This window comes from Leptodactylus fuscus, chromosome 10 (assembly GCF_031893055.1).
Source record: "Leptodactylus fuscus isolate aLepFus1 chromosome 10, aLepFus1.hap2, whole genome shotgun sequence".
NCBI lineage: Eukaryota > Metazoa > Chordata > Amphibia > Anura > Leptodactylidae > Leptodactylus > Leptodactylus fuscus.
Window position 1 is genome coordinate 15,756,694 of NC_134274.1, and position 25,295 is coordinate 15,781,988.

At 42.0% G+C, this 25,295-nt stretch overlaps 1 protein-coding gene across 2 annotated transcripts in view; it reads left to right on the forward strand.

Moving 5' to 3' along the window:
• Nucleotides 1-25,295, forward strand: part of INPP5A (inositol polyphosphate-5-phosphatase A) — a 264,758-nt gene that overhangs the window by 18,241 nt on the left and 221,222 nt on the right. The window lies entirely within an intron of this gene.

Genomic DNA, 25,295 nt, shown 5'->3' on the forward strand with positions numbered 1-25,295 from the left:
TGAAGAATTGAGGCAGTTCTGAAGGCAAAAGGGGGTCCAACCCGTTACTAGCATGGTGTACCTAATAAAGTGGCCGGTGAGTGTATATGTGTATATATATATATATATATATATATATATATATATATGTATATATATGTGTGTGTATGTATGTGTATATATATATATATATACATATATATATGTATGTATGTGTGTGTGTGTGTATATATATCTATATCCGTGATCACAGAGTAGAAGCGAGGTTGGTGTTATGTAAGTGTTATTTATTATGGGGGGTCCAGTTTATAATTTTATTGGTACTGAGAATAAAGACATAATAAACATGTACTCGCCTGTGTCCCCGGGCCTTTATTGTCATGGACGGTAGATCCTCTGGCTTGTATACAGGTCCTGTATAGTTTGTGTAGGGGACTGCTGAAGCCAATCATAGGCCTAAATGGTCACCTCTTCACAAACGGCACGTCACTTGTAGTTTGTGGATCCGTGCCCGATATGACCTGTGATTTGTCATGGTGGTCCCCTAGCCCAAACTGGATGACACTGGCGTTATATACAGACTAATGGAGCGCCCACTGCTGGAAAGTCAGATATGGGAGAGAGGAGTACTACTTAATTTTTATACCCAGTAACAACCTTATTAAATAGTAAGACTATGAACTGGACAACACCCTATAATAGAAGATTGTAATTAGGAATGATACGTGAAAATTTGGAGATACAACCGTAGTGCTACATGTATGTGTAAGTGACTTCACGGGACAGCGGAGAGTAGCTGAGGTCTTTTATATTTAAGGTTTTACAATACAGGGAGAAAATCTGAGCTTCATGATGTACAGGTATATATGATGGAGGGAGAGAAGCTGAGCTCTGTGATATGTAGGTACAGATAATTTTGTGTATTTCTGTGTGGGTGGGGGGAGGGGGCGCAGTATATCCCAACTAGACTCTTAGGAAAGATTGGGAGTCCTGATTATCCCACCCACATAGAGTAGTTTACAGTGCAATCTGCAATGGGGGAGGGGGGTGTAGTCACAGAAAGCAATCGCTGTTTGCGGTGGGATCTGGACTTTGCTGTCTATCCTATGAGCCCTGTCAGGATTCACTCTTTTTACTTGGCAGAGGCTCTGCCTGACTTCAGGGTCATGTACTGTTTGTGTCCAGGTCTCTGCCGATCTGTAGAGTAATGGGATAGAGGGGTGACCTGGGCGTAAAAGGAACGGAACAGAATTTGGAGATGTCATAAAGAATTAGTAAAAGCTGGACTGGTCTTACACCAATGGACTGGAAGTATTAGGAGTCCAGTGGACAGTCTTGTGCAATGATGGATAGTCTTCTCCATGTGTGCATACATAGATAACGGGTAGCCACGGAGCAGGACCGCCCACTGGACTCTTTACATTTACGTTGAGTGGCAATTAAATGAGTGAGATGGAAGTGTCACTGAATCTTTTCCTACAAAACTGTATAGCAATCTGCTTTTCTTATTTGGGTATTTCGTGCTACCTGCAAATCTGAGAGAGATATTATGGAGAAAAAAAAAAAATAAATTAAATAAAAAAAAAATATATATAATATATATATATATATTATATATACACAGTCCTATGAAAAAGTTTGGGCACCCCTCTTAATCTAAATCATTTTTAGTTCTAAATATTTTGGTGTTTGCAACAGCCATTTCAGTTTGATATATCTAATAACTGATGGACACAGTAATATTTCAGGATTGAAATGAGGTTTATTGTACTAACAGAAAATGTGCAATATGCATTAAACCAAAATTTGACCGGTGCAAAAGTATGGGCACCTCAACAGAAAAGTGACATTAATATTTAGTAGATCCTCCTTTTGCAAAGATAACAGCCTCTAGTCGCTTCCTGTAGCTTTTAATCAGTTCCTGGATCCTGGATGAAGGGATTTTGGACAAACAATTCAAGTTCAGTTAAGTTAGATGGTCGCCGAGCATGGACAGCCCGCTTCAAATCATCCCACAGATGTTCAATGATATTCAGGTCTGGGGACTGGGATGGCCATTCCAGAACCTTGTAATTGTTCCTCTGCATGAATGCTTGAGGATTTGGAGCGGTGTTTGGACATTGTATTGCTGAAATCTCCATCCCCGGCGTAACTTCAACTTTGTCACTGATTCTTGAACATTATTCTCAAGAATCTGCTGATACTGAGTGGAATCCATGCGACCCTCAACTTTAACAAGATTCCCGGTGCCGGCATTGGCCACACAGCCCCAAAGCATGATGGAACCTCCACCAAATTTTACAGTGGGTAGCAAGTGTTTTTCTTGGAATGCTGTTTCTTTTTGGACGCCATGCATAACGCCTTTTTTTATAACCAAACAACTCAATCTTTGTTTCCAAAATGAAGTTGGCTTCTCCAAATGTGCTTTTGCATCCCTCAGGCAACTCTATTTGTGGCGTACGTGCAGAAACGGCTTCTTTCTCATCACTCTCCCATACAGCTTCTCCTTGTGCAAAGTGCGCTGTATTGTTGACCGATGCACAGTGACACCATCTGCAGCAAGATGATGCTGCAGCTCTTTGGAAGTGGTCTGTGGATTGTCCTTGACTGTTCTCACCATTCTTCTTCTCTGCCTTTCTGATATTTTTCTTGGCCTGCCACTTCTGGGCTTAACAAGAACTGTCCCTGTGGTCTTCCATTTCCTTACTATGTTCCTCACAGTGGAAACTGACAGGTTAAATCTCTGAGACAGCTTTTTGTATCCTTCCCCTGAACAACTATGTTGAACAATCTTTGTTTTCAGATCATTTGAGAGTTGTTTTGAGTAGCCCATGATGCCACTCTTCAGAGGAGATTCAAATAGTAGAACAACTTGCAATTGGCCACCTTAAATACCTTTTCTTATGATTGGATACATCTGGCTATGAAGTTCAAAGCTCACTGAGGTTACAAAACCAATTTTGTGCTTCAGTAAGTCAGTAAAAAGTAGATAGGAGTATTCAAATCAATAAAATGATAAGGGTGCCCATACTTTTGCACTGGTCAAATTTTGGTTTAATGCATATTGCACATTTTCTGTTAGTACAATAAACCTCATTTCAATCCTGAAATATTACTGTGTCCATCAGTTATTAGATATATCAAACTGAAATGGCTGTTGCAAACACCAAAATTTTTAGAACTAAAAATGATTAAGATTAATAGGGGTGCCCAAACTTTTTCATAGGACTGTATATATATATATATATATATATATATATATATATATATATATATATATATATATATATATATATATAAAAAAATTTCTAAAATAAATTGGTTGAATTTCACAGTTTTGTTTTTTTTTTTCTAGTCTTTCCTGTGACAGTATTTAGATGGCAGGCGCGCTCTTGTGTGGCCACTTATCTATTTTTACATGCCTTCTGGCCCTTCTGACAGTAGGCTTTTCATCACTGATTTTCTGTTCACACTCTAGTGAGTTTGCAGAGCAGCTTTCTAAATATACATGCTGAATGTAGGTCAACAAAAGGCGCCTACAGTTGACAGACTTTAAAGTGGCAACAGTTGTTTGTGCTAAACAAGGAAGGGCCGGTGGTTTGGGGACACAACAGGACGTTTATGTATCAAACGATAAGAACTTCATAAACTTCGGAAAAGATTTAGCAAAACTGTTGCAAAAGGAAAAGCAAAGAATTGTCATTAACTAGCAATCTGCAGCAATTGCACTGCTTGTCCTTTGCGTGACATTTGCTAGATAGATAGATAGATAGATAGATAGATAGATAGATAGATATGGGAAAAGACCCCATAAATGATAGTGATAGACCACCCTCAAAAGCAGCCAAAAATCAAGGAGCGTTCCACATCATATTCCTGTAATATCACATTCTACATGTAGCTTTATACTGACAAGATAATTGTACAAGTGACCGATGTATTTGTAGACACTTGTGATAGTCCTCAGTGAGGCCGTATTCGCTGTATTCATGTGTTAGGAAGCCTGTGAAGTAATGCCAGGAGGACACCCTTCCTTGTAATCTCTATGGAAGTGTTCCTAGAAGCCGACGCGTATGACAAGTCTACTATAGAACCAAGCGAAACACTTTTATTGTATCTGTCACTGTGAGTTTTACTCTTTTTGTTGTTTACAATAGAGAAGCACAATTCCCTCACTGACTATTATATCTATATACACTACAGGAACGGAAACCATTACAACTGCAGAGTGACTGTGAAGTGTCAATAGGCTGAGAAATTCACTTACACACATATGTAAAATGTATTTTTAAAAAAAACTCAAATTTGTTAATGTTTCGGCCAGTAACATGACACATTCTGTTCTGTGTTTCAGCAGTTATCTTACTAAAATCATAGGGCAGGATTACAAGGGTTGGCACTCTATGTCCGGGTCCACACAGGGTAACTCCATCAGGTATAATCAGTCCTGGGCTTCTATGAATGCCAAAAAATAGTCTGAAACAGGTTAGTTTTAGCAGCGGTATTCCCTCTGTCGTTGCAGCTTTCAACCTTTTATATTGTAAATGTTCAAAGCCTGTAACGTAAGTAGACCTGCTACTAGATATGGTTTATAGGTAAGTTTCCGCTCCAGGTTTTCATCACAGCATGTGGATGAGATTTGGTGATCTCTAATCTATATTTCTTCCTGGGTGCCATCTCATTGTGGCTATTCCAATGTGGATCCGGCTTTACGCCATGTTCACGCACCACAAATTTCAACTTGTGCACGTGCCCTCTTTATAAACCCAGGATCACGCCTTGGACACTTCACAGACTCCGCTCACCTGTCAGTACAAAGAAGAGATTCTCATCCATGTGGCTGCTGCAGAGAAAATCTCCCCCAAATTGTTTTTTGCCCAAATAATCCATTTAGCAAATAAAAAGGGTACACTAAACGTAATCCCCTACTCTGCTTGCAAGAGACTTGTAGGTTTGGCCCTAAATAACCCTGTCGCTTGTGCTGTTGTCCGTGACCATTGACTGACTTGTCTGTAGGAATATTTAGGTAAGGTTTGATAAGTTTGTCATGTGTAAATAGGAAAATTTATCTCATTTGGTGCCAGCAGAAACGTTCCTATTTTTTTTTCCCCCTTGTAAGCCTTTCCGAGAACCTCTTGCACAGTGGTCTTTCATTAAGCTTTGCGGGAATCTGATCTTTTTCTGTAAATATTTCCATAAGAACTCCCCGGCTTACCAGCATGCGTCCATTAAATATAGGTGGCGTGTTGATGGACGTTTTGTGTTATTTGATGCCTGTTTGATTCATTGCCTATGTTTAGCAAGGGCAACACCATAGGTTATTTTTGTGTTGACGGTGAGGTTGTGGTTACAGCTGAGTCTTCTCTTCAGTCTAGCAAGCATGTCTTGTCACAGTAGATCTGCTATAATAATATTACATTTTAGAGACGTGTAAGGCCTGGTTTACACCTACGTTCGGTATTCTGTTCTGGGAATCCGCTTGGGGAGAAATGAAAGCACACAGACCTCATAGACTACAATGTGGAGAGAAATATCCTTCATGAACTACTTTCCTCTCCACATGAATCGTTCGGACGCTGCATGGAAAACACATGGACCCATTATAGTGTATGGGGTCCATGTGCTTCTCAATGCATTCAGTGTTCCGTTTGGGGCGGGGGGGAACCAGTGGACTCCCCGAACGGAATACCAAATGCAGATGTCAACCAGGCCTTATATAAGCAGATTTCTAATATGAATCCCTTTTTCAAGGCGTTTTTTCTCATTTTTAACGAAATCCATTTTGTACTTAGGAAAAAATAAAACTTGGGCAAGTAATAAGTCATGAGAGCTGTGCTAGCCGCAATGTGAGTAATGGAAAGCTTTGCTAGGCGTTCTCTAGAACCACAGGCACATTTAGTGTTTTGTGAAAGGTCTAATATGTGTTTATAGACTAATGATGTGGATTTATAAAATACTAAAGGACTTTCAACCATGATGGCGTTCTGAGGTTACTTTGCAATAAGACTCAATGTGGATTTGTCCCGTGTATATCTAGCCCTGTCTGGGTGCAGCATGTAATAGTGATGGAGAGTCTAGGCTCATGCACGCACTGTACAGTTTTTCTTTTTACACTTTGTTGAGAAGTGATAACTATGGTTGGCTGTTAGTAGCTCTATGGAGGATTGAAGAGTTGGGTTCTAGCATTCCCATGAGAGCTAAAGGACTAAAGTGGTATCTGACAACCCTCTATGTAGTGTAAGCCGGTGGCTGGTCAGGTAATGGAAGGGGTTTACAGCTCACCCAGACTACTAAGGTGGGTGAGATGAGAAAACGCCAGAAAGAACGTTTCTCAGCAAATAAATATTGTCTGCTGACGGTTAGTTCCGGTTACTGGGCTGGATTTTTAGGAATGGCAGATAGGTTGGTAGTGGGACCTGTAATTCCACCCCCCTCCAGTCCACACTTTGGGGATGTTCCGGCAGCGACTCAGCTGCAGAGAGTCTCCTCGTCAAGGAGGCTTAAGAAGTCAGCTCCAGCAGCAACACTTTGGGCAGAGTTTGGCTGGAGAGCTGACACAGAGGTCATATTTTTGGAGCTGTGTCCTGAATGATTCTACTGGCTTTTGGATTTCTGTTATCCTAGGTGAGGTAACCTATTCTATGTTTAGTTAGAGCCTAGCCGGGCAGGGATTTATTTTTGTATTGTTTCCTTTTGTTGCTGCACTACCTTTTTGAGTGAAAATAAACTCTACCTTTGTTTTGGACTAATGAAACTGGACTTGTGTGTCTATGCCGCCCCACCTAGCAACCCCAGACACTGACAGTAGTCTTAAAATAGTGCAAAACACAAGTAACTTTTTTGCACTGGCCTTGTTACTTTTCCAAAAGCAGACTTGGTTAGGGCCAGAATGTGGGTGTGATTATCACTGATGCCACATTCACTATCATCTACAAGAAGTCACCTTGATGAATCTACTACCCCCACACTCCAAAATGTGTTTATTGGCTGGAACATTGCTTGGCTGGAGTGAACTATTATTATTTTTATTTATTATGCTTATATGGCACCATCATATTCCGCAGCTCTTTACAGATATTGTCAGTCACTGTCCCATATAGGGCTCACAATCTACATTCCCTATCAGTATGTCTTTGGTGTGTTGGGAGGAAACCGGAGTACCCGGAGGAAACCCACGCAAACACGGGGAGAACGTACAGACTCCTTGCAGATGTTGTCCTTGGCAGGATTTGAACCCAGGACTCCAGCGCTGCAAGGCTACAGTGCTAACCACTGAGCCACCGTGCTGCTCAAACTAAACTAAGATGACTTCGGTTCTGCAGAGTTGTCTTCCATCTAGTACATGTATTTTGTGGAAGCAGCCTTAGACAAATGTCCAGTTTAAAAGGTTTTTTAGCAGAAATACCCCAGTCCTCACTAAACTAATCCCTAGGTGATAGTGTATAGTCTATGATATCTATACAATTGACCTTGGGGGATTTGATGGTCTGAAACTACTTATCTGACATTTCTCACCAGCGATAAGGTGATATATTTTTTTTCTTAGGTTGGAATACCCCTTTAACACGCTGCCTTTTGATAGGACAGTTTGTATATGTGATAAGTCCTCCTTAAAAAGTGCATCTTGTTCTTCCCATCGGTGACTGTGAGTGAAAAGCTACATACTATGTAAGAAACCTGCAAAAATTGTATTTCAAGGTTAGTTGGTTTGTTAGAATGCCTTTAGGTTGTGTGGAAGGGAGCGGAGATGTGAAATCCAACCGGAATGGGAATTATGTTCTCTTACAAGTATTTTGTACCTCCTCATTTAATCTTAAACCAATTTGTGCCCATTAAATTGTACTATAAAGGGCAAAGGGCAAACCCCGGGAGCTAAAGCTGCATTTAGCTTCTTAAAGCGGAAATTCCATGTGAAACTGTATAGTGTTCGAGTATGAAGAGTAATAACATGACTATGCTGATATGGGATCTAATGACCTACAGGTAGTACCCCATTAACTGGGCCGTCTGATAGAGCCATTTGTAAATGGTTTTGTAGACTTCAGATTTCCTCAACAACTTTCTGATCATGGTTGGCTTGTGAAGTCTGTTGGTGTGGATCTTCTTGGACTTTTCCATTGATGACCTACCTAAGGATCAGCTCTTTGAGGTTGTAGTGCGGCTTCGGCTTTACAGGCCGTGTGACATCATGTCCCATCACGCTCCCCTGTCACATGACCTCATCGCTACTCCATTCCATTCAAGTAAATTGGATAAGATACCAAGCACAGCCCCTACACACACACACACGAGAAAACAAGAAGTCTGGATAGTCTTCCCATGGATTGGACATGTGAATAAGCCCTGAAGAGTTTTGTAGGATTAGAAGATAATTTTTTGGCTAATTTTATGACCGTTTAGTTCAATTGTTTTCTGGCTTTTTGTATCTTTATCAAGAATCTGTAGTTCAAACCTTGCCGCTAATGCTTTGCTATCAGGCCGGACATTGCCGCCCACTCCTGCTGCTTCTTGTTTGCTGGATTTTCTACAGAGGATGAATCTGAGTTTCAACAAGTAAATCTGATTATCACGTTCTTGTAAACTGCTAATGCGTCATGGATCTAGCAAAATAAATATCAGTTATCCCTTCATGCAAAACAAATATTTCCTCACAAAACTGGTTGCCGTAAAGAAACTGCGTATTTGTCTGCAGATTTTTTTTTTTTTTGATGTTTTGCCAAGGGCTTTTTCCAGCAGGGTTCTCTTGCCCTCCATTTATGTGCGCAGGAACAATCTCCCATTTCTCTTGACTTCCCCCGGATCACAGACATTGTGCATCGCCTACAGTTATAACAAATTGCTCTCTCTGGGTTTCAAGCGTCCGATTTTATTTATTCCCAGGGTGTGCTGACATATCTGTCATGGTGTTTTTGTAGATTGTACACGTTGTGACCTCCATCATCCGATCTAAAAGGAGTAATAACCTTCCCATTATCTTCATTGCTTTATCTGTCAAGTAATAGGTTGCTAGTTTTTTCTATCTAAAGCACATCTTTGTTTATCCTCCTTCAGTGTCTCTGGATATATAGGTCGCTGAGAATCTACACACAGATATTTACTAAATTAATAGTTTGGTTTGTGTTCAAGGGCCTGCCACTCTTAAAGGGGTTTGGCGACCATAGGCTGAAAGAAATGCGTCTAAATGCCGGTCATACTATCTACCTGGATCTGTATAGTATGATGTAGGAACGTGTTTGGGTTCTAAAGGTATTAATAGGGACAAATAGCTGCCACTGCTGTAGTATAAGTAAGACCCATACTGGACAGGCGGATGGGCCCCAGCACACACCTTTGTATCAGCTGGGCAGTGACCATGTCTGTGCTACCAGATTGAGGACAAAGCACTTAGAAGAGAAGTTGTGCTGCTTAAATTGTCTAGTCTATTAGTTGGTTTAATATACAACCAAAATTTTGGTGGGTGCAGTTGGTGTGCGGCTTGTCGTATCCCATTCCACTCCTACTTGTCACATCAATAGCAATATTTCTGTAGCCCGGCAGGGAAGGTTGGGGGCGCTTGAGGCGGGGTGCCTATAGTGGTAATAGTGGTAACCTGAACGTGCCCACAGGGGGTGATTTACAGGATGCGGGTCAGATGGTAGTCCTCACTGCACTCATGATCACACCCATGCCGATTACCAATGCTGCCCTGTCAGGGACTGTTACCTGCTACCTGGGGGAACTCATGGCCCAGTTCTAGGTGATCCATGGCTATGGCCCAGTGGTTGGGGACCTCTAATATAAACCATGCCTCCTTTGAGGTATTTGAAGAAACGTCTGCATCAAGTCACCTGCATGTGAATTCATGCCAGAAACAGCTAGTCATGTCTTACTAGTAATAAGTCAAAGTTTTGTTGGTGGAAAATAATGTAAGATACACCCTGACAATACACTCCACATTGTACTATGGAGGTCCAATTGCTCCTCCCTCTCGGTGCTTCCACACTTGCAGGTTTTATTGATGCAGTTTTTGAAGCCAAATCATGTAAGAATATTAGATCTCCCTCATCCCCCCCCCCCCCGATTTGTTGTTCGGAGACAGCGAGGCTCCCGTCAATGTCTATTTGCTCGGAGCTTTGCCGCTCAATCGCCATTTGCTTTGTAGTGGTGGGCTTTGGTACTATAGTGATAGACTTCAATGAGGCAGTACTGCAGTACCAAAACCCGCCACTACAAGTCATACAGCGGGTGAGCAGCACAGCGTCCAGCATGTATGGTGTTACTGGGAGTTGCATTGACCCCAGTCATGATCTCAGGCCATCACAAATCTAGTATTCATTACCTATCCCATCAATATTAGAAAAAAATATTACAAATATTTTTTTAAAAACCCTGTAAATTGTCCACTTGCTCGACCACGTCTTGTTTGCCCCCATGTGTTGAGATATTTAATGGCTTGTTATATAAGAAGCTTTTCCAAGCTTTTGATTTTTTTGGTAACTTCATTAGTGTTATTTCTCTGATTTGCAGTTATTTAGTATTCTGCACCAGATACTCCATTGCTGTGACTCATTTTCGTGTCCGTCTAGTCTTCCTCCTCACCTCTAAATGAGGGTATAACATTGCTAGTAGGGCTTTCTGAAAAAGGGGTTAATTGCCAAATAACCTTATTTTTGAGCAGACAGGATTCCCGTATCCCTCCTCAATCTGTTTTTAGCTTGGACTGTGCTGCTTCAATCTTTAATTCTGCTAAGAAGCTTATTGCTCCTTGATAATTTTGGAAAGCGCTTGGCTCGCTTCCACTGTGTGACGTGAGCACAATTTAATCCGTTCCCATGTAAAGGTTTTCAGAATTTTGTATATCCTTCTTCCATATAAACATCCAAGAATAGAACGCTCAAGTCAGGAAGAAAAGTTTTTTTTGTACAATGGCTCAGCGATAAAAACTGAACCGTGAGCTTGTACGCCGAAACGATTTATCTTCAGTAACTTAAGAGGTTGTTTAAGGAGAAAAATAAATCTATAGACGTTTTATATTGTGACTGTAAAGGACTCGAATGTAAATGAGGGTAAAGTGCTTTGCCTGGGAGTCTAGAGATGAGCGGAGACAGACTGCTGAACACCTTCCCCTCAGTTGTATAGGACTAAAACATCCATTTTATTAAAATGGGGCTCTAAAGTAAAATAAGAGGGGTCGTATTTGGAAACTGTAGTATCACAAGGTATTTTGTTTAGGTCAATAACATTTCCTGCTGACAGACTCCCCTTAAAGGGGTTGTCCCATAGCAAGCATCCTATCTATACTGCTAGTTTATGTGGATAGAAGACTTTCTAAATACATTGCTTTATCAAAACTGCTTTGTTTGGCCGCTATCTTATCTAATTTATTCACTTAATTGTTTACATGCGTTTCTATGACCATGGGCCCCGGACTTATCTGCTCAGTCCCCAAGTGACTTAGCTGCCTGCTGTCAGAGGGGGAGGGAGGGGCTGAGTGCTGGAAAGCTCTGAGCTGTGTATGTCTCTGCCACAGACAAGCAACGGAGCTCCTCAGATAGGGGAGGGGGGAGGTGAGAGCTCCAGGATTTCTGAGCTCTTATCTCCTGCTCTTCCACTTATCAGTCGGTTTAATTGAATTTGGCTGATAAGGGGTGAAATATGGAGTCCGATACCTCTATATGTATTACAAACTGACTCAAATCCAGCTCTACTACATGAGCTTCTACAGCAGCTTCATACTGTGGTAATTCATTTACAACCAATCCCTCATTACTGACTGCAAACATAGCAGATAGCAGAGCAAGTGAAACCCCGCCCACCAATGTGCCGAGGAAACCAGGAAGTGATGAGAGCATAGAGCCTTCAGGCTGCAGAACAAGCGTGATGGGAATACCTTTAAAGGGGTATTCCTATCATTAGGATCTCTTTTTCTACAAAGACCATATTGGAATAGCCATTAGAAAGCCTATTCTTCTCCTACCTTTCTTTTTCTGATCTGCTTTGCTGTTGCTGAGAATTCCCTTATGCTCATGAGACTTCAGAAAGAATCAAGGGCGTCCCCTATTCTCACCGAAGATGCTCCAAGCTCTGTCGTCTTCTGCCAACGCCTCTGCCATTTCATCAGCCGACTGTGCATGTTAGTTCGGCCATTTTCCTGTGACTGAAGAGATGCCTGTGTAAGCGGCCACAGGAAAATGGCCGAATGGAAATGCACAGTTATCCCTGCTGGCTGAGGACACGGCAGAGAGGCGTTAGCAGAACAGGACAGAGGTGTCACTGAAGCATCTTTGGTGAGCACCGGGACGCCCCCTGTTCTTTCTGAAGATTCATTTGCATAATGATTTAAAAAGAAAATTCTCAGGAACGGCGGTGCGGATCAGAAAAGGAAAGGTAGGAGAAGAATAACCTTTCTAAAGGCTATTCCAACGCGGTCTTTGTAGGAAAAGAGATTCTAATGATTAGAATCCCTTTAAAGAAAAAGTAAGGCTGTGAAGGGAGTCTGTCCGGTGCTGAGCCAATAATTGTGCTACATATGGGTCTTTAGTAATGTAGAGTTAATGGTCTCTTTATGGATATACAGATCGTAACCCCGACCGGCTTATCAGGGGTGAACAAGGATTTGCCTGCACACAGTTGCAGGTACTGCGGCGCCCTCCTCTGGTGTCTGTGCCCAATGTATCCCCTTTAGCCAATCTGACATTTTAGCCACTATCTGCCCCAAAGCTTTCTGCAGGCAAACCTGGTTAGACTTGTGATCTCAATAAAAACTGTGTCGGTGCTTATGTTAGCAGGCCAGTAGTGCGTTCCATCTACGAGCAGACGTGTAGCTTTCATCTATCTTCAGTCATGGCCAAGATACGTGCTTGGCATGAGATGAATGTGTGCAGAAGAATTAGGCTTTGTAGCGTTTACCTGGTTCTGGTGTCCTGCAATTCCTGTTCTGTGTATTCTTCTGAACGGCTACAACCATCGCCTTATCACAGTTCACTTCATATTTGGCTGGGTGTGTTCACTTACGTTTTATTTCATGTATGTGGTGGAATTACAATACCCTCGATGACGGATGTAATTACTGTACGTTATTCTAATTGTTTGTGTTGCCTATGTAGAATCACCGTCTTACAGGCTGTCCTAAGGTTAGGATAATATTCCATCGGGTCAATTAATGCTTGTGCTTTGTGTCACATCGGCAGGGGTCTGTTGCTACGATCCTCAGCAATCAGGAGAATGGAGGCCAAAAAGTCCCCCCTGTATTCCGCATGTGACTGAATGCCCAGTGTGCTTGTCCAACCAACACCTAGTTGGCTCCTATGGGCTTCCAGAGATTGAGGCCTGAGAGATCTATAGGTGGAGATTGATATTTGGGGGCGGCCTCTTTAGTTGATGATCGGTGCACACACACAGACATGGTTTGATCTTTCAGTATTGATGTAACCGTACTGCGCAGAATTGGAAGATTGGAAAAAGCTCTTTATTATTCTGTTACAAGGCAAGAGAAGATTGTAAACCTGCTCCAGGGACAGATGACATTCCCTAGCGAATCCAGATAATGCAGAACAGCAATAGATTACATGGTTAATTACCCCGAGGAAAGGTCAGATGGCGCCGAGAATAAACCTACTGTACATTGCAGCAGTTGCACTGTAATGTACTATGAATTCGCTTCAAAAACCGCCCCTTTAACATGGTGGTCTATGTAGACTGCTAGCTTTTTTTTTTTCCTCCTAGCGGTTTATCACCGCTAGTGGAAAAAAGCGACATGACCTTTCTTCAGGCGGAAAACGCCTGAAGAAATGCATAGAAGTGAATGGGAGGCGAAAACCGCGCGGTAAAAAACCGTGCGGTTTTTTGCACACACAACCGCGCGTTTTTTTGCAAAAAAACGCGCGGTTTTCGCCTGCAGTTTCTATAGCACATATAGGAAAAAAAACCTAGCGAAAACCGCGTCAAAAACCGCGCGGAATGCAAAAAACCGCGTCGAAAAAACTCCCCGCGGTTTTTTACCTCGCACAAATAAGCTAGGCGGTTTTCACGTGTGAACTGACCCTTAGCAGTCTGGGGTGAACACAAAGCTTCCAGTGATGACATGTTGTTTCCATACATTAAGGGCAGTTACAGGTAAGGAAACCATAGTTGGATTCTTGTATGCAGCTCAGTCCTATGCATCAAAAGCACCAGTACAAGACCAACCAAAATCAGCCATATTCCTTGAAAGAGGTTTTCTGGGATTTGCATATAGATGGCCTATCAATATGTGATCTGTGGGGGTCTGACACTCAGGACCTCCGCTGATCTGCTGTGTTAGAAGAGGCAGCAATGCTCATTACTACAGCAGCCTCTTCTTTTTGACAATGTCGTCACATTCATTATCATATGGTGTGGCAGCTGCTCAGTCCCATTGAAGTGATAATACTCAATGTACGGTGCTGTGCTTGGTATACAGTGAAAAGGCTGCAGAGATCACCTGCATGATAGTCTCCTCATCCAGCTGATCTGTGGGGATCCACAAGATCCATTGATACTGTCTGGAAGCTTACTACTTTTATTTGCTTTTTTATTATTCACATCTGCACTTGGGATTCCGTTCAGGGAGTGCACTTGGAGCCCCTGAACAGAAACACGCATGCGTTAAAAAGTGGTTAGCTAAGGAAACCACAAGGACCCCATAGACAATAATGGGGTCCGTGTGGTTTCCGCACGAATCATGCGGAGAGAAAAGTACTGCAAGTACTGTTTTGTGCAGAAACTCCACGGACTCGGTTATAGTCTATGGGTTCCATGTGTTTTCTTAGTTAACCACTTTTGAATGCGTATAGGTTTCCATTCCGAAAGGAATCCCAAACGCAGATGGGAACTGTGGGTAAGTTGAAGGGAACCTTTCACATTGAATGTACAGTCTGAGTTACAGGTTATGGAACAGGAGGAAGTAGGAAGCTTAAGTAGCTTTGTGGAAAGGTTCAGTATAACCGGTAATCTTTCCATTTTAATTCCTCCCTATTCTGTTCTTAGGAGTCCAGTGGGCGGTTCTAGTTTCGGACTGTTGGCCAGTTCTGTAGTCAGTTATATGGGTAGAAATGGGAATGGCTGAGTAGAACTGCCCACTTGACTTGACACTTGGCTTAGGATGATGAGAAATGTGATGAACGAGAATAGACTGAATGTTATCCCACAGTACTAGGTATCAGTCCGCTCCGGTAAGGCCGCTGTCTGCACGTTCAATGTGACAGATTCCCTTTAAACAGGCCGAAGGGCTGAAGACTTTGGTTATTGGTTAACTATTGCGCTTAATCTGAGCCTCTCATCTGTGATTATGATGTATTAGGGTATATCTTTGTTTTATCTGTATATTATAGAACATTGTGTTATTACCGTAGTCAGTGACTGAGTGAGCGAATGAGTCAGAAAGTGTCAAAACCAATTTTGATTTCATGAATTGAAATTCTAATACATGGAGAGTAGCTAGCTAGATGACAGCTTGTGAGGCGCAGTTAATGGATTTCACTTTAGGCTGTGATAATGTAAAGGCAAAATCCACTGCTTTATCTGGATTACTGGTGTGTAATAAATCATACATGGACGGGGGGAAGAATATCTTTTGGGATTGTCAAACACTTGGTGTGACTGAAGAAAGTTAAAAAGTACAGTTTTGTACCAAAAAGTTGCAACATTTTGCATATTTATGTGGATGTGAAAGTTGGAATGGCTGTCCTGTCTATCCGTACACGAGATTTAGCAAATGCAAAAAGGCTCAAAAATTGGAGTACTACTTCGGGAAAGAAGTGAGGCACCAAATTTATCTAATCTTTGTATAACATTTATTGCACCTTTTTGATAATTTTGGTGCAAATCCAAATTTTCCTCATTGATTCTTGAATACTAGTTTTCACTTACGGTATTAAAAGGGAACCAGTCTTAAGGATTTGGGCCTCCAAATTGCTAACTACGTGTTGTTCTTCTACAACTTTCTGGCAGGTTTGACCTTGTGCAATAATTTTTTTTTTACAAAGCTAACAGTAGGGGGGAGATATTTCTGGCGTAGACAACATTCATTGATGTCTCACAGGCCTTGTGCATCATTACAAGCTGCACCTAGCGCATGCACAATGAGACATTGGCTTCATCTGCATGTTGCGCCTGGGGGTTTTACATGATGTTCCCAGGACATGAGTCAAACCATGGACCAGACAAAAAAAAGCAGCTTCACCGTTGTGACTTGTTACCGACATGGGACAGCATTCAGATTGCTTTTTTTTAAAAAAAAATTTCTACTCTGCAAAGCAGAATGTAGTCTTTAGAAACCTGTTATTGTCCTGGATGTCAGATTGGTTTGCTGAACTAGAACTGCTAGCATGCCCCGACTAAAAGTGAGGCTGCTGCAAAACCACAACCTCTTGCATGCTACTAGTTTTGCACAGACTGTTGAAGCACAGGTTGGAGTTTAATCCTAAACCATTACATTTTGCCTACTCCTCCACATCATCTTCCCGCACCCATCAAGTTTAAGTGTATGCAGACTTGTGTTGCCAAGGAAGGAAGAGAACATCTTTTGTGTACTTAATATCCACTTACCAGTAAACTTCAGATTATTATTTTGTATTGCTCCTATTACGAGCTGATGAAATATGTATGACTTTGATTTCCATACAGGGAATCTAATTGAGATGGTAAAAGCAAAACGTTTAATAGTTTTCACACCTCCTGCTGAAATTCTGCACTCATCTTGGCTGTTAAGAGGCGATTCATGTTGCTGCTGGGAGCTTGTAGTTTTAATTAAATTTATCAGGGAAGACAGAAAGTAATAATGTTTGTCCAGTGCTCACGGGGGAGGGCCTTGGCGTGGCAGCACTGCTTCCAACAAACGCTCCCCCAACAGGCAGACGCTTGGGGAAGGACCAAGGCGCACCACAGCAACTAAAGCAAGAAGTCAGGGCGCACATGCAAACCTTTAGAACCAGTGAGTTTTGTTTGCTTTCTCAAATGAATAGGGACATAACATGTAGAATATTCATTTATAGCATGGCATCGTGCATAAAGCAAGTAAAACAAATAGTTGTATTCCGGGAGCCATTACTGATAGTCAGTGGTATAGTAAACCTAGAGCCAAATAAAACAGGCTCACACCAGCTCATCTACCCCTGTTTGTTCACTGTGGCGTTTACATACTTATATCACTTTCCTATATGTTTATAAAGCGCATAGAGTGAAATCTCTTAACATGACCATCCAAAAGGACATACAAATATGGTCTTCTAGAGAGGATTCAATAGAGAACTCTCATCAGGCCAGTTCTAGTTGTATGAGATCCTTCTGTAAGGCTTATTGAAAGGCTCCTGCTGCTACATGATGCCTCTGCAAAATAGATTCAAAGCAACAAACCCACTAGCATCCCAGCCATGTCCTTTCCTTACAGATTCCCTGGTATATTTTGCCTCATCACACACACAACCCCTTGATTCTGCTTCCAGTCTGCTGACCACCATTGTCCCTGCATAGACACTCTGGCATCTTCTTTAGCCTCCCATCCACCATCATTACCCTAGTACCTGCTCTTTCCACCTCCCCTAATCGTATCCCCATTATCTTTGGTCTTCTCCCAGTCCCCGGCATAGAGTCCTGCCGTCTTCATCCTGTTTTAAATGAGATAGTGGGGGCTTGTAATCTGGCCATATGGGGCTGAGAAATTTCAGATAGTGGCTCTCATCGAATTGTCCACTCTAAAATCAGCAGATTGAGAAGTCCAACACTTCAGACTTTTTTTTTTTTCCCTCCCTCAACAGATTTCAGTCTTAAAACAACTGACACCCAACGGCCCCCATTAAGTCAATGGCTCTAATTTATTGGTCTCTGTTGTTCAGGTCCTCTGATGGACTAGAACGGCGTTAAATTCTGGTGTGAACTTAGTGTAAATGACATTGCTAAAGACCAGGTAGCCCTGAGGAGTCTTATGATAGTGTAATGCATACAGTACGGGCTGTGACATCAGCGACGCAGTGATTCTAGAATGTGCATGAATACAGACATCAAGGTGCAGAATATCCGGAAGCCTCATTAAGATGGCAGAACTGTCTAAGGTAGCCACAAAAGATCATGAAAATACCAGAAGGCAACATCCTAGACCAGAAGGAAGAGGCGATGAAGTTCAGTTTGCAGAGGGGAAAGGATTAGTGAGCCTGGTCTTTACTCTCTTGATCCTGTATCTGCTTGTATTAAAACGCTCACTGTTCAGACACCGGCATCTGATGTGGACTGTGCTCTACACTGCAGTTCTCGCTGGGCTTCTGTATTATTATTTTATCGGGTGTAAGTCATGCATTTCAGAAAGGGAAACTCTTCAGCTTCAACTGAGAAAAGTACAAGAACAAGCAGAAAGCGAGAAGAGGTTCATGGAGTCAAGAACACAAGATTTACAGAGGATAGTTAAAGAACTGGCAAGAACGATGACTGAAACTTTGGACCAAGTTATGTTGGGGCGACAACTTAAGAATGGAAGTAATATGAATGTAGTTGAAGAATGCTAGATTCTCCTGACCATTCCACATAAAAGACCCACTGGATATTAAATGGAAGGAAAACGTGTTGGTCTTTGTATGATAGATATTCCATTTATTTGCTATTCATTCACAGACCCTCGCATGCACATAAGCTTGACCCAAGGGTGCATGTGCCTTCAGTAGGGAAAGGGTAATAAGCCGCTGTCAACATCTCTGGTGGCAGCTTATCTCGGTTGATAATAAATAGATTAGGTATGTTTAGAATATATTGTAGCTGTGGGGCATAATAGAGGGTGCAGGGGCTGCTGTGGGGCATAATAGAGGGTGCAGAGGCCACTGTGGGGCATAATAGAGGGTGCAGGGGCCACTGTGGGGCATAGTACTGCATACACTTTCTACTGCCTCGGGCAGCAAAGAGGCTAAGTTTACCCCTGGTTATGTTACCTTTCTGTTTCTCTGGGTTGGTGAAACAATACACAGAACCCAGGTGTGCTGTTCGGTGTTTTTTACAAACCTATAGGCTTCTTTTCTTTTTCTCTACTCTCCACTGTCTCTGAGTAATAACGTAACAAGTGCAGTTAGTTTTGGTGCTTGTTGTGCCATGTTTTTCTGTAATGTCAGGAGGGCGGTGTCGGGCAGGAGGGTGTGATACAGAGCTACAATCAGTCAGCCGGTGTCAGAGCTCAGAATCGCACCTCTTATTTGTTCCTGCCTGACACCGCACTCCTGACAGTACAGAGACTAGATAGCATACCAGGCATTTATTGCTCAGGAATGGTGAGAATTTCCAACTGTGCCTGAATCTGAGAAGCAGAAGCTATTAAATGATGCAAAGACCTGAACTTGTTGTATGTGGGGACATTACCTTTTTAATTTTACCTATTTAATTTACCTCTTCATTGTCTTCAAAAGGGACCAAAAGAGAATAAATTACTGTTCAGTCCCTGGAAAATGAATGGACTTCTGCATGTTCCAGTTAGTATGCAGTCTGTGATGTACACAGACAACCAGTAGGGATGTGTGAGCAAGCTCTTAGGTGGCACACTTCTTACCAATTTGGCCACCATGGGTTGGTGGGAAGTACCTCACTTTCTACAGCCCAAAAAAAAACAAAAAAAAAAAACAACCATTTATGATGGCGTTGGTGATTTGGCTTACAGACATCTCAGCCAGGCAACTTCTTCAGCAATCTCTTAGAGCACAACATAAAGTTCTAAGAAAAAGGGCACAAGAATGATTTCATGGCCAATGCAAGTTTGTACTAAAATGGCCAACTCAGGAGAAGGTGAAGGGTCCTCTATATTTTATTATAACGTATGTTCTATGTATGACCATATACAATAAGCTCTGTGTCTGCGCTAGCGATATAAAGCTTTGGCAATAGATATAACCAATCTAATCCTTCAGACAACCTATACAGAAGGTATTCCGAGGCAGGACATTGCGCCGTATTTATAGATTCTGGGAAATGTCCCCATTTCCAGTTTACAGGGGGAAATTCTCAGTAGCTGATGTTGCTATCTATAAGGAGATTGTACCACTTCTTAAGACGGTCCACATTGTTAATGGAAAGTGTGCTGGGAGTTTATAATAGCTCCTTTATATTGTATGGTCTAATAGCAATCTGTACTCGCCGTCATCTCCACACGTTTCCTCTCAAGCACATTAAATTAATTGTCCACGCTATTTCTCTTTTTCGGTTGTATTTGTCACACAAGCTTTCATTGTAGACGCAGAGAGCCTTTTGCATATCTTTGTTCAGCAATGCATACTTCTAATTCAAAGCTTCAGATAAGCAATTTCTATAAATTCTTTGCTCAGAGTGTTGCAGATTCTATTTCTCTGATTATAATGAATAATGTTTAACTCCCATTGTTTCATGATAAATGTTGGTGTCCTAATCTATGGAGTTTGTAGAAATAATCAGATTTTTCGTTCTGTATGTCTAAGGCTATGTTCACACGGTGAAAATGAAGAGGAATTCCTCGTTATTTTCGCTGAGGTTTAGCTGCACCAGGATGCCGATATAGTACGTCAGCGTTCAGTTCCGGCGTCCCACTCCTGTTTAGGCCCAGATGAATGAGATGGAGCAGGGTGCTTCTTTTTTCCGCGCCCTCCTGTGATCTCTGCCTCCCATTAAAAAAAAACGGGAGGTGGATTCCACGAGTAATCTGCTCCGGGGGCGAAATCTGCCTCCAAATCCCTCTGTGTGAACCCAGCCTTAAGGTTTGAGAGAAGATTGTTCTTGCTAAATATATTTTAGTGTCAAGTTGTGTGTGGGTTTTTTGTTTTCTCTTTGGGTAAATGTTGTGCTCTTTGTTCTGTGTTTGTCTTTGTGGCTGGACATAGGTCCCTAAGGCCTGGTTCACATCTGCGTTTGGGCCATTCCATTCCCCTATCCGTATGAAATATGCGTATCAGCACTTTTTTCTCTGCAGTTTTCATGCGGAAACCACACAGACCCCATTATAGTCTATGGGACTCATGGGTTTCCTTAGGTAACCGCTTTTTTATGCGTATAGGTTTCGGTTCTGGATGTCCCTAAGCAGACTCCCCGAAGGGAAACCTGAACGCAGATGTGAATAGGGCCTCAGGGACTTTCTGGCTTCTAGCTCAAGGATCTGAGGATCATTACACATGTCAAAGGCTATGCTCCTTAGGTGATTCCACTAAAAATCTGCAGAGAGGATAGTTTTCCGTGCGGGCAAATTGTGGTACTTCAGACTAGAGATGAGCGAACACTGTTCGGATCAGCCGATCCGAACAGCACGCACCCATAGAATTGAATGGAAACACCTGTGACGCTGGCTGGCTGCCGGCAATGTCATCATCACAGGTGCTTCCATTCATTTCTATGGGTGCGTGCTGTTCGGATCGGCTGATCCAAACAGTGTTCGCTCATCTCTACTTCAGACCTGTGGGACCCAACCTTATCTGGACCGACTTTTCTGGCCCAAATTTGACTTTGAAATAGTCTGGGGGAAAAAAAAAAAATTCTCTAGAGAAACTGGCCTGCTCAAAATATATGTCCAGCCTGAGGGTCTCTTCCGGTAAAGCTGGCCTATCGTCCTTTGGAAAAACAGTGGCCAAAATACTCCTGTATGAAAGGGACCTAGAAAGGGTTTCCTGTGTTTCTGCCTCTCCTAGATTAGATTACAGATACAATTTCTATAATATATTCTGGATATTTTTCTACTTTATTTTTTTCCCTGTCAACGTTTGTGATCTTCTGAGAGCTGCACCTTTACACACAGGCTGTGTGTATTAGCCCAGGACAAGATATCTTTTATGTGACAACATCTTAAGAACCTGTTTGTTTTTTTTTTTTTTTTTTTTGTTTTGTTTTTGTTTTTTCTTAAACATTTATAGCTGGATGATATTTTGTGCTTGAAAAAGTCATGTGATCATTTTTCCTGCTATTGACATTCATATATGTTGTCTATGAATATTGCTCAGGGCTCGTTCACATCTGCGCCCAGTCTTCGTTCTGCAGGTTTCCGTTTCCTGCACAAAACAGAGCAGGAGACGGAAACCTGCAGGACACTCTCACCCATTCATTTGAATGGGTGAGAAAGCTGTCCGGCCGTGAGCGTTTTATGCTCTCCGCCGCAAAATCGTTTTTTTTAATCCGGACACAGAGTCGGACATGCAGTACTCTGTGTCCGGATTAAAAAAAACCGGTTTCGCGGCGGAGAGCATAAAATGCTCACGGCCGGACCTGGTCTGTGCTTTCCGTTGTCTTGCATGCAGAAGATCAGAACGCAGCGTCATAAATATGATGACCATGCAAAAAAATCTTATTTTGGGGTTAAAAAGTGTGACCTGAAGCAAGGACAGTGTGTAGACAAGGTGCATGTAATTCTCCCCCTCTGCTCTTCACTTATGTATTATTGTGGGTCACTTTATTGTCTTGTAGACAGTTGTATGTCAAAATGTTTGGGGAAAATGATAGGACAGATTGTGTTACATCTGTCTGGTCTCTGTGTGTCCCCTGTGTTCAGTGTATGTTGTGAGCGGCTGTCAGCAGCATCTGGCTATGTATTGGAAGCAGCCGCTTCAGGGGCAGCGAGAGGCCATAGAGGGTGAACAAACTTCAGAGACTCCTCCATCTGCTCCCACTGCCTCATTTCTTGGGATTTGGCTTGCAAAAGATGAAAATTCTTAATTTTTGGTTGATATTTTAAAGGCATATGCACTTATATATGCGTATTGAAGATGTGTGATTGCTTAAGGTCAGCCATTAGGATCAGCAGAGCGGTGGTGCACGTCCTCTCCCAGCTCTCCATTCACTATTATGGGACACTGAGGGTGGCTGTCTGGCAGTCCCATAGAAGTGACACTAACCGCATTAGAGCATGTGTATCCACCACTCCATTCACATGGGACACTTGTAGACTGACAGTTTCGAGATTATTGGGAGCCCCCAGAGGTTGAAGATGATGTAGATTAAGGCTGGTCTACCTACGTCCTTGCCCAATTCTTATATCACTTGGTACCTACAACTAATAATGAGTCCCCCCACCCCCTCATGTTATGTAGTGAGCCGGACCCCCAGCAGGTTCGTCAGACTTAGATCTAATGCGTATTACTATCTTACAGGCATTGCCCATGTTTCTATTAATATTTATGTGCAGTCCTTAGGCCACATATAATTGATCAATCCCCCCCCCCCCCTTCCTATTTTGATTATAAAGGACCACTTGTGACGCCTCTCCTGCACATAAGTAGATATCTCTGGTCCATGTATAGTGGCTTGGTGACAGTACTAAAGCTCAGCCTCCCACTGAGGTCACAGCTGAACTGCGGTGCAGGAGCCGTATACACTATACAGGATATAGAGCTCTTTATTGTGTATAGTAACAGGTGCAGAACATGGACCCATGCAGCTCATTGAAGAAAAAAAAAAAGGTGTTGGCTTCATGCCCCCTCTCCCCCCCCCCCCCCCCCACACCTTTCTATAAAATCCTAAAGCCTTGTCTTCTCTTTAATGTTTGGAGGGGGTAGTCATTGGGGAAGGACTTTTTGAGCTGAAACTAAATAGTGTCCACGTGTGGGAGGGGGTGTTTTGGTTGTCTGTCTGCCCCTTCCTTGAGTTTGAGGACTGTTTCCCCCCCACTTGGAATTCAGCCTGGCTGTATATAGGGTACTTGTGTTTCACAGTAATTTTCTACTTTTGTATCTATTATAGGGAAAGGAGGGATTTACAACTTTTTTTTTTTCTTAAAGCTGCTTTTTCCCCCGCTATTTTATGGAAGATTCTATACATTGATATTGCGGCTAGTCATAGACACCCCCCCCCCCCCCCAAAAAAAAAAAAAAAAAATATATATATATATAATTTTTTTTTTTTTTTGCTGACTTTTTCAGCACAAAAACGGTGCTGAAAAATGTGGCTTATACTTTGAGTATATACGGTATATAATATGATTGAATGTCTTCTTTATAACAAGCTAAACCAATGTAGTGTATTAGTATCATGGTTTTCTTTTCTTTTGCTCAGACCTTACCCCTACATGTAGCTTTGGCAGCCAGTATGAAATCCTCCATTGCTGAGTTTCCAGCTGCATTTAGTAAGGTTTATCAGGAGAATCTCTTTTCAGAAGAACATGTAAATAGAAGCCGGCACATAGCCGAAATAACTCTACTTAGGAAATGTTCTATACTTACACCGTTTTAAAGGGATTTTCCACCTCAGGACAATTTTATGGCTTCCTTTTTTTTTCTGCTACTTCAAGATACAGTTAACACATTGTGATATACTTGTTGCTATTCTGGGATTATATATTATATGTCCATCATTCGGATCTGCCCAGGGGCTATAATGGGGTCTGACGTTTTTTGTACTCCACGCCGATTCGCTTCAGAAACTCAGGCACGGACGTGAACCCGGCACTTTGTCGTAGTATTTATTTCTTTTGCGTTCATCAGTCTCTTAATCGGCGTATTTTTTGGTAATGACTGATGTCTGACATTTCTGGCCTTGTATTTCTTGTCGTCTCTGCCTATTATCTGCTGTGATAACGTTTTGGCAGATGTCGCCTCTGTTTAGAAATGGTTTCTGTCGCTTCTACTCTTTTCTGTTACTGTACCTCGGGGCTTCCAAGGCAGATTTTGCTGGACTTGGCAACAGAACAGTTCTCACATTCAGCCTTGTTGGGTTATTTTAGCTGTGGGTGTGTAATGGTAAATGTCAGCTGGCCGGCCTGTTCTAAACTTATTTCATCTGCTCAGATTGTTTGACGCTGTAGTAATACTGATGTTTCTATGGGCCGTATGTATATAGGATTTGTGTTCAGCACTTTGAGCTTTACTTATGTGATATTTGTGGATTTATTTAGCAGGTTGTGTTCTCTCTGATTATTGTATGGAACATTATATTTTACCAAATGAGTGTTTCTTGCCTTTGCATCTTGTAATAGTTCTGTACACAACAAGGACCACACTGTCAGACTGAAGAAATTCCAAGAGCTGCAATACAACTTAAAGGGGTATTACCCTTAAAGATTTATGGTATATTAAAATCACATGCCGTAAATGTTGCACAGGTGTCACTTCCACTTCTGTGGCTCACTTTTCTGGGGTATGTGGGGAAAAAAAGTAAAAGATCAAGCATGCATGAGCCGCAAGCCAGTTGTGTTTCACGCCTTTCATAGACTGTATATATAGTCTGATATACCTGACAAGGCTTAGGAGGCACCCCACCCCCTCCACAAAATTTCTCTTCTTTTTGACATAATGTTATAAGTTTACCTGTTTGCTTGCCAGGGGCTGTCTATAAATTCTTTCATTTTTCAAGTAAAATGCTGTAATGTATTTTTTAAAATAAAAGAAAAAAAAAAATAGCGTTTT